Raw genomic sequence first — 18,110 nt, 5'->3', positions numbered from 1 at the left:
AGAAAACATGAGCAAGTAGGACTAGAAGAGTTTATAGCTAGACAGTTTATTTACCATGTTTCTTGGTAGAAAGCTTATCCTGGATTTGTCAGGTAGTTTTGGTGATGAGGAAGGGAACAGAAGAGGAGGGGGAAGATGATCTCAACAGTGGTCAAAGTATTCACCCAGGCAACAGGGTATCCAGGTTAAATGCCATTCCCTGAAATTTTAACTCCTAATGTCCTGTTGAGATGAGTGAAATTTCAGATGTCCCTGGTTTTGATTGTCCATTTTGTTTGCACTGTTTGGTTTTTCAGGACCTGGTACCCAGATGCTCACCAGTTTATATCCTTGAGAACTTTGTTTTGGGTCCAGCTACATCATTCTGATTCATCCCTCTTTCATCTGTGCATATTGCCCTGAGCATATTTGTTTTAGCTGGGGACAGAAACGTTTTCCTCTTCTCCGTGGCTCTGTGTGCATTTGCTTAAGGCTGTGCCTGCAGAAAGACAAGGGGCTTGGTATTTTTTATTGCCTTTTTTTTAATGTACCCTCCAAATGGCTGGCTACAGGCACTCTCCCCTAAACACCCTTTGAAACTCTGCTCCGCTGCAGTGCATAAAACTGTTAAATTTGATTTCATATTGCTTTTGTAGTGTCTGTCCCAAGCCTGGTTTTTCCAAATGGAAAAATACAGAGTGTAAAGCACCAATTGCTCACATGCCCAGGAAAGAAAATCCTTTTTCATCTGCTGCTGGTTGCAGTGGCCCTGCTGCCACTTCCCCTGCTGCACAGGTGATGGGCCATGGCTGCTGCAGCACAGGGCTGCTGGCAGCTCTGTTTTCTGTAGTGCATTAAGGCTTGTGTTTGGAGAGACAAGGAAAAGCTTCAGCGAGTGAGCTCAGACAGAAGCTGTGTGGCACAGGCAGCACCAGGTGAAGGTACAAGAGATGTCTTATCCAAGGGCACAAAGTGCCCCATTTCCCCAGGGAGTGTTTGCTTGCTCGAGCTGGTCTCACTCTGTCCAAACTTACTGTTCAGCCTCTCCACCTCTGCTAGATGTGGGAGAAAGCCCATTTATTCCCACTGCCTTTTTTCCTGAAGCAACAATCATTTTTGACTACAGCTTCTGCTTTTTGCAAAATACAGAGAGCTTCTTGGGGAGGAAGGAGGAATAGGGCACATTTCTAAGTATGCTGTAGGGAAGACAGGTGCACAGGGGAGAAAAGACTATGTCAGTGCCATTTGCCCTTCCTATAAATGGAGAATGCATTTGAACTGTGAATTTGAAAATAAAATCAGGAGAGAATGACAGTTAAAACTGCAGAGAACAGTATATCGTGCAGCTGCCTGGCTTAGAGAAAAACAAATCACTGGTAGACCTGCTGTGGAGCAGAAGGTAATTTTGACTTTTCTGATTCTTTCTACAAGTCTGTCAGCTGAAGCAGGCTGCATTGCTGAACAGGCCATGGCAGAGAGCAGCCAAAATGACCAGACAGTGACTTCCTTCTCTGCCTTTCACAAAGGAGACAATGAGCTCCAGGTGGTGTGTGGCATTGGCTGTGCCTCGTGTGCTAAATCCCTCAGTGGTCTTGCTTTAAGATGCCAGAATCAGGACAATGTGACGCCAGGATGACACAGCACATTGGGCTGCGTGGAAGTATGAGGGGAGGGATGGGAATTTTCCTGTCAAAATCACTACAGACTGTAACATTAAAAAAATGCCAGGCTGTCGGGAGTCTGCTAGTTGAAAAATGCCTGATGTCTGAGAAAAATGGCTGAAGCCTCAGCCAGTTTTCCAGGTTTGTAGCGACACTCTATGGAGCGAACTTCATCATCATCATGTCCTCCTGCCACAGTCAGGTAAGGAGAGAGTATCTGTGGAGATGCAGCTGTTTGGGCTGGGATGAGGAAGCTTTGCAAATGCTTTGTGTGGTCTTGTGCAAATACCCCTTGCAGGGCAGGCCCAGGAGGTGCTCCCACTTCTCTGGTGAGGTGTAATGGTGAAACCTCAAGCACACATGAGAAAATACACCTTTGAGTGTGGAGTTATCCGTGTGCAGGTAAGAAAGGGGCCTGCAGCTGTCAGCCTTCTCCCACCAACTCATAAAGAAACTAAAGGCATCCCCAGATGGTCTGGGACCACATCAGCAGAGCTGATGTGAAGATGAGCTAAGCAGCACTGGTGGTGTGTGAGCTGCAGCAAAGCCTGTGCAGGCAGAGAGCTGAGCTTCCAGAAGGGGAGCACCCACTCGGGAAGATCTGCACTATTTCTAAAAAGCTACCTCCTCCAAAGGCATCAGGGCAGAGAATGGCAGTAACACCACTTCCCTGACTGACTCTGCCTTGAGTTTCATTCCTTGAGCTAAAAAGGAGCAGCCAGGAATGGGGGGGAAGATAACTCGGAGATGGGCAGAGGCAGAGACCAGGACTAAGTCTCTGTGTTGCTCCCATTGTCAGGCAGGCAAGGTGTTCTGGTAGATGGGGCCTGCCCTTGATGAAGAACACAAGCTCGTCCCTCTGTCAATATGGGGGTGATCCCACATTGTATTTGGGCAGCAAGAATGTGGTGCTGTCATGGAACAGCAGAAAGGCACTTGCCTGTGAAGCATTGCATGGCCAGCACACTGCTGGCCCTTTCCTGACTGCCATGAGCTCTCATCCTTGTGCCCTATGTCAGCTGCTTTGCTATCCAACAAGGGGATGAACTTCTTGGCACTGTAAGAGGAGACACTGGCAGCCCAGGTTGCTCACCCCAGCCTGGGGAACAGCCATCACTGCCTAGAGATCCCCAGGGCATGGCTGGAGAAAAAGAGGAGGAGCTGACACTGCTGAGGGTATTTTCCTAATGCAGGTTCCTCTGGGGGCTGGAGGGGAAGAGGAGGATGGCTGTAGAGAAGCATCCTTTGTCTCCCTGCTTTGCTCACCACCTTCTCCCCACAAAACCTGTGGGAAGAGCGAGCTCTTCTTGCCTGCTTTTGCTTTTCCTCACAAGCTCCCTCTGCCAATATTGTTGCTGGGTTAACCTGCTGTGAGGAAAGCACACCATTCCCCTGCCACAGGCTCCATACATTGCTCAGTTTTCCTCCCCAGTGCAGCAGGCTTTGCAGTAAGCCTGTTATTGCTCGCCACAGGACACCTTGGTGCATGGATAGTTTCCACATGCCCCTCACCCCACCACCACCCTCTCCCCATCCCCTGCTGCTCACTCTGGTCTATGTTCTGCTCTCCTCTTTTATTTCCCCTCTCTCTGATATAGTTCCCATGGAGATCCAAGATACCAGGGGTGCCCTTCCTTGGCAGCCTGAGGGAGAGAGTTAGTGGGGTGATTTTGGGCTCACCTGCGCTGACATTGCATTCAATACCAGAAGTCAAGGTGTTGCAAGTTCTGTTTTGTTTCTGTGCTATTTGAGTCCTTCACAACAACAGGGCATTGGCTCGTTCTTTCCCTTTTTTAGCAGCTTTTCAGCCTCTCTCCACTGGGCACAGAAGGGGTAGCTCACCAGGTCTTCGTATCCTGCCATACTCAGCAATGGTCCTGATTGTAAAAGAAAAAAAAAAAACCAAAAGGCATTTGAGGTTTGATTTGAAAGTCCATTGGAAATTAGCACCAACTGGTTTTGGAGAGGCCAAATCTGAGTGTGAGGATGCACCACTGCCTGTTGCCTTGAAGAATTTACCCACTCCACTGCAGCAGCCTGGAATTTGCCTGTTTGCTGCCTTTTCTTTACATATGACTGTGAATATGGCTCCGTCACCTGATTTCTTTGTCCTTGCATGAAAGGTAAGTCCTGACCTCACTGCTCCAACATAGCAGGGCAGTTTCCTCTGGAAAGGAATCAGATGTACCAGCATGGTAGGTATCGAAACTCAGGATGGGAATGCAAAGTGCCAGTGCTCTGATGGTACCCTTGAGAATGTGTGCTTTTCTTCTGATTGTGCTGTTCTTACTCTCATGTCCTCTTCATCTTCCTGTGCTGGATCTCAAATGGATGTTTATTTGCTGGGAAGGGGATTAAAGGGAGTTTTCTTCTCTTGAGATGCAGCCTTCATAATATCCTTTTCATCCTCCTTCCTCTGCCATGTCCTAGAAGATACCATTTTCAATGCAGAAAGGGCATTCATCTTCTGTCCACTCACAGAGAGAAGTGATATGCTGTTGGAGCAGTCTCTTCATCACAGTTGTATTGGATGCATTGAAATTAATATTTCTGATATTTTAGACATGAAACATAATGATTTTTTAATGAAAAACATGGGCTTGGATGTTTTGTGTGCTCCTCCCCCTCCCACCCTTCACCAAATGTCAGTATTGTGGATTTTTGGAGGCATGTGCTTGCCAAAATCCATCCCAGAGCTGCAGCATTTTCTGTAAAACATAAGTTCAGTTTTGCATGTACAAGTGTACATTTCAGTGTACAAGTCATTATGCTTGTCACAAAACCCTTTACTCACGTTTGGTTTTGGGGATGAGAGATGGCTCCAGGTGCCAAGGCTCTCATGTCCCGCTGCTCCATGCAGAGTGAGTGGCCATCCTTTACTAAGTGGATACCAAACATTTAAATACTCATAGATCACTGATCTGTGCAATTTTCAGAGGTTACAGTCTACAAAGCCGGACAACAGCTCAGCAATGATTATCCTGAGCCCCTGGTTTCTACAGAAACCTTCCAAGACTCCCTAAAGGGACTTGTGTGAGAAGCAACATAAAGTTGTCCTCAGAGTGGATATTTGTCCTCATAGTGGATATTTTGGGTGTCTCTTGGTGCCACTTTGTGCCTTTCCAGTGGGGCAGTAAATTGGCAAAGAAGTGTTGCTCCCAGGTAGGAGGCAAAATGAGATTCCCCTTCCTTTTTGAGTCATTTTAAGACAGATATAATTTTATCCATGTGGAGTCTTCTTGAGATGTTTCAGGTAAGCATGAATCCCAATGAGTCTACTGGACACAACTTCCAGGAGGGTAAAATTCAGAAAGCAGAAAGGCCCATGCTGGATTTGCTTCAGGGGATTTTTACCTGTTTCTCAGACCTTGTTCCCATGCCCTCTGATGTCACCCATGAACCTCAACTTTATTTCAGACAATAGTCAGCTGATGATAAACCCAAACCACATTATCTTTTTGGTCCAGGCACCACCCACCTTTAAACCTGAGACTGAGACTGGCACCCAGGGATGCTCCTTCTTCTCCCATATTACATATGACATCTCTCTCAAAAATTGGTTTTAGTGTTTCTGCAACCACTGTGCTCATGCAATATTTCTGTCCTGGGCTTTGACTACCTCCACCACCTCACTGACATGGCTCATCCTGCTTACAGCTGGAGACCTCCAAGGGGCAGGATGGCATCCATGGGAGAGGGACATGACAAATCCTCAAAATCACAAGAAACTGCAGCATTTGTGCCACAAATCACTGTTAGAACCTCAGCCATTACTTGTTTAGTGGCCATTTCCTCACCTGTGCTGTAGGTTGCATTGGCAGAATGGAGCTACCGGTGATGATGGTGGGCCTGGATTTGAGGCCACTGTTGATCAGCCATCTACTGAAGCACTAAAAGGAGCTCCTGGGAGATGAGGCAGCCTCATTTACTTTTTCCTTTCCCACCCAATCAAGTTTGGGCTCACTCCCTTGAGTGCATTGCCAAGCTCTCTGAGCTGTCTACAACTGTAGTATCTTCATTAGTGTTTAATAATCCCTGGTCATCTCTGAGCAGCAGCGCATGAAGATGTCGTGCCTCTGACAGGAGGCACCTGTGCCTGGTCCTATCTCTTGTGGCACCACATGCTCATCAGAGCTTTGCACACAGAGCAGATGTGCCTGAGGTGGGGACGATGAGCTCAACCCAGCTCCCTTCTGCTGCCCATAAATCACATTAGAGTATATCAAAGCCTTGAACTGTCAGCGCTACCTAGATGTAAATACTGTAATTATCCTAAGTAAAATTAACAGTTTATCAGACTTCCTGTGCTGAATCTTTTTATTACAGGTATGTTTTTTTTCCCCATCACAGATTTGATTTGCCATAGAGCTTATGAGACTCTGGATTATAAATCTCTGGCTTTCAAACACTACCTGACATCATGAGCTGTTACAGCAGCTAATTGGCAGCTGCTCAGAGGCTTGTTTTGCTGAGGAGAAGTCTTCTCTCCTGACTGCCCTGAAATTTTCTGGTGCCTTTCAAAAAAAGGTGTCCCCATGGAATGAGTGATGTTGGATCGCTACCAAGGTCCTATGGGATCCAGGCACAGATGCAGCCCTAGACAAATAAAACAATGAGCCTGTGCCAAGGAGAACAAGGGGTGGCGAGTGTGAGGAGTGGAAAGGGCTCAAGCCTTCCTCATGTGCAGCAAAGCAGAAGGCAGCAGCGTCACACAGTGAGCACAAGGATGGTCTCTCCAGCCCACCATCCCCACCAGTGACTGCCATCATGGGCTGCCTCCATGTTAGGGGAGGCTGCTGACAGCGGCTGCCAAGGTAGGAGCTTCAGAGAGGCACCTGCACAAAGCTGTGCTAGTATCACAAGTTATTTATAACACAGTCAAAGCTTCCTAATGATTGTATCAGGCTGCACAGTTCAAGTCATATGAAATAACCTTCTTTTCACCCTATCAGAACAAAATTGCTCCAGTAACAGGGAAGCACTTGACAAAGACCGGTGCTGTGTTTTCCACTGCCCACCTCCCTACAGCAGAAGACAGAGGAGAGTCAGCACAGGCATTTCACCATGAGTTACAATTGGCAAAAAAAAGGGGGCTGTATTTTGAACACATTAAAAAATGAGCCTTTTTCTACACACACCTTTGCAAAGCATTAGGAGACAATGAACATTGCTTTTGTCCCAGTGGGTCCTGGCATGAGAGGATCATCTTAGTGTTTTTCCTGCCTGTTCAGTGCCTCTCCACGAGATCCACACTTCCTGAAGATGATTCAGAACATGAAACGTGACAAAACAAAAGTAATTTTAATAGTTTGTCCTGGCCAAGGCCAACTAGGAATATAGCTGTGTTATTATTGTGAGCTGGAATGCAGAGCTATTTACTTCATTCACAGGAACAACAACCAAATAGCAGCCCGTGGTGTTGGCATGGGTAAAGCCATAGCTAAAATATTTCATGCAAAATAGAAAAAGACCTGGAATTGACTCCTTATTATGGATCTAAAATATTTTTGCTTGGACAAAATAGGTTCAGAAAACTCCAACAGCTTGTAAGAGTCTCCTTGAAAAATGGAGTTTTGTCCAACATCTGACTGGAAACCTCTGACATCCTAAGGATGAAACACTGACTCTCCTGCCTCCAGTTGAAAGCCAGGGTCTGAACACTGGCACTACACTGATGAATGAAAGCTTCAAGACTGGAGTCTTAAGAAGGACAGAACATTTAAACAAAACAATTTTACATTTTGGACTGAATACAGTTCTGGAACCAGGGTGAGCATTGAATATGTATATCCATTCCCAGCCTTTGAAAAAGGAGAGCTGCAGATAGAGTAAAGTAAGAATAGGCTGAATCCATCATCATGAGACTAACATAATTAGGTTGGGGTTTGTTTTCCCTTGCTTTACTTTTCTTTTAATTAAAAGGCTCTCGGTACAATTTTGACAAGTATTTTCACTATTTATGGATATCTTCTTTCCAGGGACAGTTTTCATTCCCCAGCTGAACCTGAGCAGCTTCCCCCAGCCATGTGGATACAGAGAAGTTTCATTCTCTGGGGAGAGCACTCATCTGAAGTACAAAACAGGAGGACATAATGTAGAAATAACTTTAGTAAAATCTGCTTAACTTTGAAAGAGGAACAGACTGTTTATCTGGTTGTACCAACACAATGTCCCTCAGTTTTGTTCCAAATTTTCAGTATGTCTTGGACTATCTTTTGCATCTTAAGTAGATCAAGCTGTCCCTAAATGCCCCATGAACATACCTGAAAGCAATATGTGCTTGTACCTCAAGCATGTCTTCTTCTTCTTCAGTCCACTGGACGAATCTTTTAAAACAGCCCTTCAAAGTACCTTCCAAGAGAAGAAAGGGTTCCCTCTATGGGATTTCAATTTTCTCACTCTGTTCTGAACACTTGGTCCATCCACCCTGCTCTGCACCTCCCCATTTCCCCAGCCTTGCCTCCACCTGCTTCCCATACACTTGCAGGCACTGCTGGAGGAGACTGGTGCCACCAGCTCTACTAAGCCAGGAGGTGGCTATGGGAGGCAGCACCAAAGATCTCCAACAGCTCATTCAGGAAAATGGCTTGGGGTGACAGGTCCTCTTACCCCCATTCCAAACTGCTGTGAGTGACAGACATGGATACATGTGCTTCCCCTCATCCATATATGTCCATGGCAATTCTAGGAGGAAACATAAAAGAGCTGCCCAAGCTTCCTTTTTTCCTTGGATTTCCACCACCATTCTTTCTCTTGCTCATGCTTTGGGATCAGCTGCAGTATAAGCCACACAGAGGCTTGAAGAAGACAAGGTAATGTGCATCTCCTGGAAAGTATGAGCTTCGAGGTATTTAGTCCATGGGCACATTTGCGTGCAGAATGGTGTTCAGAAGGACAGCAGGAAGAGAAATACAGACGAGTCCCAGCTCTGCCTTTGTGAAAAGGCTGTGTGCAGCAAGAGGAGCTGAAAAGCTCTGCCACACCCCTGCTCACTCAGTCTGACTCTGCGGCTTTTCCAGGACATCAGGCTCATCCTCCACCTCAGCTTTCTTGTTGGCAGGCCCGGGAGAGCAACACAAACATCTGTAACACAGGTTTAGAAGTGATTACTCAGAGTCTACAACGCTTTGGATCAGAAAAGTGCAGGGCAAGCACTTTTATTTATTTACGTGCTAGACATGTATGGTAATTACTCAGTGCTTGTGTGTTTGGGTGGCTTTCTAAGTTTGAAAAAAACCAGACTGCCACAAGTCAGTCACCAGTAAAGATGTGTAAAGAGGACGAGCTGAGGTAGGGAAGTTTCTGTAGTGAGTCATGGCAAGATCACAAGCAATTTGTCAGTGAGTTCCCATTCTCATCCTTGTCTGTCCAAGCCATTTCCCATCCCATTGGCAGTCTTGTGCTGCTGATGCCAGCATCCAAGATCCCTGTGCATGGCCTCTGTCCTCACCTGTCTTCTGTGAGCAGCAGTGCACAGGTCCTCCTGCACACCTCTGTGAGCATCTTTTTTCCTCCCCAAACTCTACTCTTTGGAGTATCTTTCAGGGGTTACACAGAATGTAACAGAGATATATGTTGAGGCCAAAATGTAAGCTCTTCCTTTAGTAGGCCATACTGTTTTGATACAAGGAAAACCAAAAATCAATTTGCTCCCCCTCCTTCTGCACACACATTGTTAGAAACATAGACTAAATTAATTGCAGGAACATCATGCACCAGAGGGGTAGAGGAAAAAAAAAAAAATCAAAGCCTTGTAGTACAACTCTAACAGCATTTCATGTTCTCTGGGGTTTTCACTTGCAGTGACTCTGAATCAAGGTTTCAGTCACACAGAATTTAATGCCAATTTTTATTCTGCTCATTCCATGCCGGGGACGTGCACTTGACCTCTGCAAAAATACACTTTAAGGCCTCAGTGCATCAGTGCTTTTTGAGTCTTGGATATGAGCAGGCCCCCAAAATTATTTCTTTCTTTAGTCCTCTAACGACAAGCATTTTCTTCCTTTCTTCTCTCGGGTCTGGATTAACAGATAGACACTGTCCATCTGTGCCAAGGTCCCAGCTCCTGGGCGAGGTGATGAAATTGAAATTTCAGCTTCAGGAGCTGAGATTATTTCTTTGTATAAATTAAACTTTCAGTCTTTCATCATACTGAGAGGAAATTTGAAAACATCATCTACAAGATGTTGGCTGAAGTCTGTGGACATGCTGGAGCTGTAGATCAAACAACAGATGCACTGCACCATGCATCTCAACCAGGACTTAGTGAGAATGGTTATTTCTACAAGGGCTTCTTCCTGGTTTATGGCTGGCCTTTCACTGGCATATAAATCTGGCTGTTGGGGTAGAAGGTTTGGCAGAGGTTTCTCTTACTCCCAGAGGTGCAGGAATCCCACAGATCAATGACAACATACCAAAGATAGGGGACATTTGACATCATACTGAGGATGGGAGACTCCCCATCACTGAATTGCCAGCAGAGGGTATTTTGGATCACCTTTAGAAGTGATTCGAAGGCTAGAAGATTGCAGAGTGCATCTGGCTGCTGGCACAGAGCAGCAAGACCCGCAAATGTGCTGTATTGTCTCTGAGGGCTCCTGCTGCAGCCTCTTTTGGAGGGCTGGTTGCAGGACAGGAGGACCTGACAATCTTTGAGAGCACCTGCCTCATGCCTCCCATCAGGAGTGCTGCAATCACTGCAGTATCTACCTGTTTGTTTCTGGGGGTGAATTTCTCCAGTTCAGTGACTGAGGTGGAGGAGAAGGAAGCAAAACACTCTGATAAAGCCCCCCAGGTACTTGTGAGCAAAATGCCTGTCTTGGAAAATGAATCCACCAATATTTTATGCAACCAAACATCTTAAAACACATAACAATGAATGTTCTTAGTAGATGTTCTCTATAGGATTATCTTCTTCTCGGAGTATGTTGGAGCCTAGATGTGTCAGGCTCCTAACCCATGGAGCTTTGCTGAGGAGACACTTATTTTCTCAGTTTTGAGTGAGGAGTTTTGTCAGATAAAACTGCAGCAAGCAGTTAGCAAAATTCTGATCACTTGCTTTGCCATCAGTGTGTGCATCTTCTCGAACAGAAAGATTTTGCAGCCATCACTCGAACACTTTCAACCTTTAGATCCTGCTTATTTCAATAATTCACTTCCTCTCACTATCTTCTTTTTTTGTTTGTTTCTTTGGGGTTTTTCCCTTGAACAAGTGAAAGTAATATGCCTGTTCTTGCAAGATCTGATTTGCCCGCTGCCTTCCCCAGGACTGACACACGGCTGCTGGGACCATGTGGGACCATGTGCTGGGAGGAGACTGAGGGCTTTGCTGCAGCTGAACAACAAGCAGAGAGCCCTTTGCAGAGTTGTGTGTTATATAGCGGGAAATGCTAAATATGATGAAACAGTTTCAGGGCTCAGCGTTTCAGCAGCCGATTACTCCCAGTCCAGGATGAATCACCCTGGAGCTGCTGCAACCTCAGGCAGGTGCCGCCTCCAGAGCCCTCCCACCAACTTCCCCATGGCCTTTCCCATCCCCTCACAATGTTTTATCCTCCAGCAGCAGCAGCAGCAGCAGCAGCAGCAGCAGCAGCAGCAGCAGCAGCAGCAGCAGCAGCAGCCGCACAGGCTCTCTTCTCACTCAGCATTCTTCTCTCCCTTCAGTTCCAGCACGATGGCTGGAGCCTGTCTGGCATGGTGGGACATTGCCATGGACTTACTAGACAGCACCAGCAAAACAGGAGAGAGAACCTCTAGCTGGAAAGTTTAAGGGTCTCTCCACCACCGCCAGGTTTCCTTGGGCCTGTGCAATTTCCTAAGAGCAGAACCTGCTGCTGTTGGATATACCCCATTCTCTGGAGAGGCAGAGGGATTCAGCAACCCTAAAGCAATAAATCTGAGCTGAAGTAAAAGGGGCTGTTGGGTCAGCCTCACTCAGAGAAGCACAGAAACCACAATCACAGGGTAGGGGCGAGCTTGAGAGGGAGCTGATAATCCCAGTGAGTTCTGCAATCTGTTCATATGCTGCCCACATTGATGGCTGCTGTCCAGTCCTGGGGTTTAAGATGTCCATGGAGTGTTCCTGAGGAACTCAAAATCCCAGCTCATCCCTGCTTTGTTCTGATTGCATAAATAACCCTCAAACAACACACCTCTTGCGGTACTAAGGGGCTGAACATGCTCATCAGCAGGTCTCCCATTGGCAGTATTCTGAAGACAACTTCCCTGCTTAGCATAGGTGCTGCCAAACAGTGTGGTTGGGAGATGTGTCCTCCTCTTCTTTGCACAGCACCTTCTGAATCCCCAGGGCTCTTCCTTCTCCTAATGTGCCATGAAAACTGGGATTAGTATCAGCTGCAGAGCCTGTCCCACCCAGAGGCATCATCATCCACTTCTGGATATCCTGCTTACACCACTCTGAGACCTACTTGTAGCTCCAGAAAACAGACATTTGAGGGGCTGCAGCAGGGTAAGTTTGTGACTCAGTCCAGCTAAATGGTGGTTTGTGATTGAGCAGGAAACTGTTTGAAAGTGGGTCCATCAGCAAAGTTGGGTGATCAGAAGATGGTTGGTTTTATAGTTGGAGACATGTTATTTAGAAAAAGAAATAAAAACCCATCAATGATGTGATATTTGATTGATTATTCCTGAATTCAGTTGCTGCTCTTTCAATTCCCCAAGACTAAAATACAGTAAAATAGGGGTTTTTCAGCCACCTTTTCTTTATAGCAAAAGATAAGATTGATACTGAGCCAAGGTACTGAGCTCTGCCATGAGATCCTGGCTGCAAACCTGGGCCTCCATTCCTTGCCTCAGACCTCTTCTCATTGTCACACCAAGGACTAGATGAAAAAGAAAGGTCCTTTCCAAAGGCACTCAACCAAACAGGTTCACAGTGTTGAGGTTCTGTACATAAAACTGAAAGGTGTAGGAAAACCTGTTGTTGATATACCCTGCGCCATTTAAGCGCTTTTCTTAAGGAATGCTGCTATGTTTTAGAACGCCAAATCTAAGAGCACTCTGTCATGCTCTATAAGTAAAAATGTTGGGGTTTCTAAAAAGAAAGTGGTTTATTTGACTATCCAGAATGAATGAACACTAGCAACCAAATTACATGAAAACACAACTAAAACCATAGACCTTATTTTCTGTATTTGAAATAATTCAGTTTTTTTCTCCAATAATCTCTTGGCTTCATGTCTATACATTTTTATTATTAGTAACATGGCAGCTCTTTTTAAACTACATTTTGAGAAATAAGATTTCCTCATTGATAATCTCAAACCTTCAGAGCTCCCAACAAAAAGCTCTTCCCATGTCAGCACAAGATGCGAAATTTTAAAATGCAGCCAAAGTAAGGAGAGGTATTTAAATTCCTTTAAAGGAAAATAACTCCCTAAAATATTACTATAAAATGCAGAAGTGCTAACATTTGTCAAAACTGAACAGATCTTCACCTCCTAGGACTGCTGTGACAGAGGGATCAGAGCAGGTGGAAGAATATACAGAAGGCAAGGAATGAAAACTCTGACAAACAAAGGCAGAAGCTCTGGAGAGGAAATGGGCCAAGAAGGATACAAATACAAGTTGTGATCCTTCATTAAAATAATCATCAAATCAGAAGTGCTATGACCTGGTAGGTAAAAGCTTTAGCTTATAAACTGGGAGGAGTGACCACTAGGTTTGAAATGTCCCTTGGTGATAAATAAACAGGTCACCAAAGGTGGGTGCATTTACCATGTGCACACTCTGAGGCTTCACCATCATTGCTCCTCTATTTCATTCATCCCTGGTTGAGCTGGGAGCACCAAGGAGATCTGCCTGGGCTACCCACAGGTCTGCTCCAGGGCAAAACTGCCTTTAGGCCCTAAGGGTTCTGGTCCATCCTGCTTGGCTCCTGCCAGTCCCCTGAGAATCGGGGCAGGGAAGCACATGGGCAGCTCTGCTGCTCCTCTCAGTGCCACAGCCACCACAGCTGGATCATGGGGAGCAATCTGGTGAGTTTTGCATCCAAAGCAGGGGGCGAAGTAAAAAATTTTCTCTTTCTCTCTGATGTCCTCAGAACAGTATGACAATGATACACTATTAATAAAAAGTCTCTTTTAATCATTAAATAAATAAAAGAGTGCAACAGTGAACCACATAGATTTCTGGAAGTTTTTCCTCACAGTGTATCATTTCTCTCTAGAATTCAAAACCACTCACTAGTGAATTTGAATGAAAATCACTGAAAATATAAAAGCTCCAGAAGCATTTCTGATTGAGAGAGGTGGACAACAAACAGATCATAAAGCTGCGCACAGTCGCCATAGCGACGGGGCTTCCAAAAGGACACGGGGAGCCTCAGCCTTCAGGAGCATCACCAACCTCCACCACATCAGGAGAAGCAGGAGCATCCCAAAAGCAAGGTTGGGAGCTGTCCTCCAAAGGGTGGATGTCCCTTCAGGGAGCCAGGTGGGAGACTATGCAGACAGAGTCCTTCCTGCTGGCACCCTTGCCAAAAGAATCACTGAGCAGATGTGGAGAGTTTGGGTTCTTGGGAAGAGACCTTCAGAAACGTGGCCTTAGGACAGAGATTGAGTGGTCTGGGCTTACCTCAAGCAGTGGGGATAGCAGATGGTCTCAGTCTTCAGCAGCCCAAATTTCTATTTGAGACCTGAATAACTTCAAAAAAATAAGTACATTAAGAACCAAGAGAGGCCAGAAATCAACAAGCTTTGTTCAAAAAAATCTTCCCTGTCATGCACTGATGAAAAAAAGAGCACTGAACACTTCTGACTCCAGCATGGGGCACCGTTCACAGAAGACTTCATCTCATAGGGTAAAAACAAGATGAGTAAGGGAAACGGTTGCTCTGCTACCCAATAAATAGCAAAAGCTATTGATAAATACTTTCAATAGTCAAAGTCCTTAAAACTTTTTTTATTATCAGCCTACAGTGAATAAACTGCTGCCGAATAGGCAGCCAAGAAAGGGAATGAGATGCAATCCTGAAAGAAAACAGTGATTAGGGAGCACACAGATGAGGTAAATGTTTTCGATTTCATTGTGCAGGAGCAATTTCACCCAACACTGACAGCAGTGGTTAATTTGGGGAGTTAGTGATAGATATACCAGGACCCCCCCCAAGTTCAAAAAGGCCAAAGGAGTTCCTATGAAGAGAAAAGGGAAGACAAGAGAAACGAAGGGAATCATAGACCAGTCAGCCTAGCTGTAACTATACAAATAATGAATTTATTTGTAAACATCCAACAGATGGCAAAGAGATGAGAAGCCAACTTGGATTAGTCAAGCCATACCACACCAACCAGCTTTCCTCCCAAAGCAGACTAACAGCAGAAGCTCCAGAGGTGCAGCAGCTCAGCTCCAGACAGGCTGTGGCCCAGTCTCATGCAATGTCCTGCTAAACCAGGCAGAAAAACACACTTGATAAAATTAGTGGAGGGCTAGTGGCAAAGCCCTGTGCTGATCTGGACTTTAAAGATAATTTATTTTCCAAATGAAATGGTGGACCAAGTGAGAGTGAGCCAGGATCTGTCCTGTTCACAGGCCTGTACATAGTTTTTCTGTAAATTATTTGCCTGAAAAATCAGGTTGATTAGACCTGCAGATGACCCAAAGCTGTGTCATGTTGCAAATAACAAAGATAACTCTCCCTAAAAATAATATGAAAGAAGCTTTACAAAACAAAATAAGATATTCAAATTTCAGCAGTGCTTACTAATAGCATCTTGGAAAGATTGAATATAGATATAGATGAGATCAGTCAAAATCCTTAGCTACATATCACCCTAAATCAGGAAATTACTTTCTACCAGTGCACTGTGCACAGCTCACCCTCTGATTTGTGCTGTCTCTGCAAAAGGAGAACCAAAGCATATTTTATTTTGCATTTTAATTTTTTATTTTTAAGGCCCACATATTGCCTCAGGCATGCTATAACTCACATTGGTGACAAAGAAATGTGAAAAGCCTTCCACCACATTACCAGCAAGCCTGGGGCCTCCATGAACTGGGAACTCAAATACATTTTGACCCTTGCTTGGACTGGACATTGTGGAATAAGAATATACCCAAAGTAGAGTCAATACTGAGAAAACTTTAATGGTCAAAGAGTAATTAATGTAACAGTGTTTTGTAGGTTTAGATAGAAGACATGACAGTAAGGGAAAAAATTTTCCCAAGTGAGCATCCCAAGTCTTTTCCATTAAGAAATTCACAGTATTTTAACTGTAGGAAGAACTAGCACAAGGAAACTGTACCAAGGAGAAAGTGTGCTAAGCAGGACACCAAGTATTCCTCTGAAAGCTGGGAGACTTCCACCAACAGCATGTGATACTCCCTTTACCCCTGCTGCAAGACAAACTTCCACCTTACAGGCAAGGCATCCTCCTGCACATCTGCATTTTGTAGTACAGATATATGATCAAAACTGATCAGGCAAAATTAAAGGTCACTTGCTGGTGGGACTTTCTGACACAGCTCGTGAGGGACCTGGTTGACAGATACCATCCAAAGCACCAGGGTTCACAACTGGCCTGACAGCCCTACAGTGTGGACCCAAGGCTGATTTAAGTAGAAGTTATACCTGTACCAATGATAATGATAATAGGAAACATGGTTCTTTTGTATCATCCACCCAGTACCCAAAATAAAAACATGAACATGCTGCCTTGGTCTGGATAATGCACACAGAGGAAGATGAGCTAGACTTGAGGGAAGGCTCTCACGGGGCTGGGCATGCTGCAGCCTGCTCTGGGGCCACGTCAGACTCACTCCAGGCTGAGTGCCCAGAGGAAGCCTTCAGTGCTGTGCTTGATGTAATGAAGAAATATGGATATGAATGAAACCCTCCAAAGAATGATGAAATTACGCTGTTTGTTTTTACCTTTGTTTTAATTAATCAATTCCATCTCTTCTTGGTTTCCTGTTGGTATGAATGGGTGACCAGGTGTGCTTGCGTGAAAAATGCCCTTGGAGGAATACTAAAACAAAGTAGTAAATGAGTTACAATGGCAGGTTTTGGAGCTGAAAACAAGATTATTCAGAAGTAGCCAGGCTTACTTAACCACCCCTTCTGCTTTGGCAGTGGAGAAAAACTGGGCCACTTGTGAAACAGGGTTTATATAGAAAATAAATATTAATACATTTTAAAGTAAAATTAATTTAAGAAAGACATGTTAAAGGGAAGTTACCGTGGTGATGTCTGTCATGTTACATCCCCAAACACAGTGAAAACAAGATTACCATATGACCTGGGTCATACAGCTTGTCAAAAAATCCAAAGAAGTCTGGATATCCCCCTTCGAAGCAGGAGAGATATCTCCTTCAATATCCTTATATCTTTCAAAGGCCTATGTTCTTCACTGCTGGAAAGCTCTCAGGTTTTAGCCTGAAAAGACTCTGCCACCTCCTTGAAATCTTCCTAGACAAGATTAAAATCTAAGTAATTCCTTCAGTGGCAACCTCACAAGTCACTTTGATAGATATACAACCTGTTGGTCAGCTATTTGAATCTACTGATTTATTGATTTGATCTTAATCGTGATCCCGGTGTGATCACTTAATTGATCTGCCTTAATACTTAATTAGCTTAGTAGAAATAATGAATTAATCTAGTGATATCCTTGCTCAGGTGTTCCATCATGTGATCATCCTTTTTAATCACCTCTGCAGGGAATATACAAGGTAGGCTTACACTTTTAAATAGTCACCCAGGTCACAAACCTGAGGGCAGGAGTAAATTTGGGTAGGGCATATGCCAGCAGCTCAGCTCTGCATCTCTCCAGCCTGCACCTCATACACTCTGAGAATAAACTCATCTCCAGGCACGTTTGGTCTCCCAAAGATCTTGCTGCATTGCTGAATGAAGGGCAAGGAGGGCTATGTCTCAGAAGCAGTCAAACATTTCATGGATGTCTTTCTCCATGGTTCACAGCCAAAGAGGAGCATCCTGGGGCCCACAGTGGATGATTTATCCTCCGTTAGCCTTCACTCTTGAGCACAGAAAGCTCTGACTCTTAAAGTCCTTAGGGAAAATGCTGTGACTGAATTAAACCGAAAGAGAAAGTAAGATTTTGAACAATACAGAACTGGGGCAACAAGCATCCCATACTGTTCTTTATTTTTTGCATTGTCACAGTTCTTGGATACCAGGAGAGATCACTTACTCCTGTGGGATAGGTAAAACACAAAAATCAAGTCTCAGTGGACTTTTATGTGAGGTGGATGGGTGGTAGAAGGAAATGAACAGCTGAAATCACACAAAATCACTTGGTATTTGCACCTAGATGGTTAAAATTTGAGCAGAAGAGCTGAGACTTCATGCTTGTCACAGGAGTGAGTGAACAGAGAAGGAACTGGGCAGGTGCCCATGGAGTAACCCACCATCAGAGCATGAGTTCCCACTGCTCCCAGTGCCCAGGCAACTCTTTTCAGGATTGATGCTTTCAAATTCAGGTCAAATGCATA

General features: G+C 44.9%; 1 long non-coding RNA gene across 2 annotated transcripts; it reads right to left on the bottom strand.

The window, feature by feature from the left end:
* Positions 1-59: 59 nt before the first annotated feature.
* Positions 60-18,110, bottom strand: LOC108961548 (uncharacterized). 2 transcript variants are annotated; one of them, XR_007776620.1, is made up of 8 exons: positions 17,367-18,110; positions 16,528-16,624; positions 14,235-14,303; positions 11,792-11,960; positions 8,250-8,723; positions 7,904-7,991; positions 3,321-3,517; positions 60-478 (listed from the first exon to the last, which is right to left on the bottom strand). It is a non-coding gene; the product is annotated as an uncharacterized LOC108961548 (long non-coding RNA). The 2 variants fall into 2 exon arrangements; XR_003945957.2 differs by lacking the exon at positions 11,792-11,960 and having other exon boundaries at positions 7,904-8,723.

The sequence above is a fragment of the Serinus canaria genome, chromosome 1A (assembly GCF_022539315.1).
Source record: "Serinus canaria isolate serCan28SL12 chromosome 1A, serCan2020, whole genome shotgun sequence".
Taxonomy (NCBI): Eukaryota; Metazoa; Chordata; class Aves; order Passeriformes; family Fringillidae; genus Serinus; species Serinus canaria.
Note: the sequence above shows the minus strand (reverse complement) of the source record. Positions and strands in the feature narration are given on the sequence as shown.